Source organism: Leptonychotes weddellii, chromosome X, assembly GCF_054177405.1.
Source record: "Leptonychotes weddellii isolate Sample4059 chromosome X, ASM5417740v2, whole genome shotgun sequence".
NCBI lineage: Eukaryota > Metazoa > Chordata > Mammalia > Carnivora > Phocidae > Leptonychotes > Leptonychotes weddellii.
The window spans coordinates 18180290-18181725 of NC_138385.1; the positions used below are offsets into that span (position 1 = coordinate 18180290).

Genomic DNA, 1436 nt, shown 5'->3' on the forward strand with positions numbered 1-1436 from the left:
AACTAAGGTAATTCTGCCCCCTGGTGTCCCCTTCTGTCACTGCTGTCACTGCCAGTGGTCCATCAAGATTTCAGGAGATTTAGAATCACTTACGTTCATTCCTTCAACCATTCATTCGTGCCTCACGCATTGAGTGCCCCACTCTGGGCCAAGCGCTGTGCCGTACACTGTGGGTACAAATATGGATAGTACAGAGACCCCTCCTTGCAGGGTGCTGTAGTCTAGTGGGGCAGATAGACATACCAAGAGATCATCTTGATGCATTTATTTATTTATTTATTTTTTATAGCACAACTTTTATACTTCAAATGGACAAAAAATTAGTATCGTTTACAGTATCTTAAGATAAATTGCCTTTGAATGGGAGCTTCCTTTCCAGTACTTTGAGGTCTATAAGATGTAACTAGAAAATGTACTACTGTGGAAAATGCTTTAATCGAATGGGGGGGGGAGGGCCTGTGGTTTCTCTTTTTGATTAATTGCTGTAACACTGTCCTTCGGGCAGCTGAGGGAGTTTCATGTTTTCTTTAGACATCGTTAGGCGCCGGACCTCTTGCAGGACAACTTTGATGCTATATGAATTCTGCCATTTTGCTAGCACTGATATGGCTCTTGGGTCCACCACTCCATTAGAACTATTAACTCCATTCATATTAATTTTTGTTACAAATCTTACAAAGAGAGGTCCTTCTGGGTATTTAGGTCCACATTCTATTTTAAGGCTGTATATTCGGTTTTCATAAATTGTCCAAGCCCGTGGTGGCTGCCATCTTGCATCGCTGCCATCTTGCGTCACTGTCGCTGGAAACCATCTTGATGCATTTAAATAAGTGCTCTGTTCAGGGTCGTTATGTGGCACAAAGAGGGACTGCTTGGCTTAGGGGAGGCAGGGGACATGGCAGGAAGAGCTTGGCGAGAAGAGGTGGGGGTTGAGTTTGCTGACTGACTTTGAGTTCTTTAGGTGGCTGAGGGAAAGGCCTTCTGGACAGAGATGGGTATATGTGAAGGCATGGGGTCACATGTAAGGACTATAGAATGTTTCATTTGCTGCAGCCGTAGTGTGCATTTGGAGGGCCAGCAGGAGACGAAGTTAAGAGCTGGCTGGTGGTCAGGCCTCGGAGGGCCTTGCGTGCCACACGGAAGGCTTCGACCTGATCCCTAAGTGATCAGGAATCCTTGAAAGGCTTTGAGCAGGGTAGTGACATTGTTAGATTTGAATTTTTGCGAGTTTATTCTGGCTGCTTCGTAGAGAATGGGTTGTAGAAGTGTAAGGCTGGGGAGGCTCTTGGGAGGGTTGCCAGATGTAGAAACAAGAGAAAACAGGATGCCCACTGAAATTGGCATTTCAGATAGACAACAAGTTTTCGTGTAAGTCTATCCCAAATATTGTATGTGCTATACTAAAATTTATTCTTTATGCATTCAAAATTCAAATT

General features: G+C 44.3%; 1 pseudogene; it reads right to left on the reverse strand.

The window, feature by feature from the left end:
• Positions 1-320: 320 nt before the first annotated feature.
• LOC102727655 (ubiquitin-conjugating enzyme E2 variant 1 pseudogene) lies at positions 321-877 on the reverse strand (annotated as a pseudogene).
• Positions 878-1436: the final 559 nt, after the last annotated feature.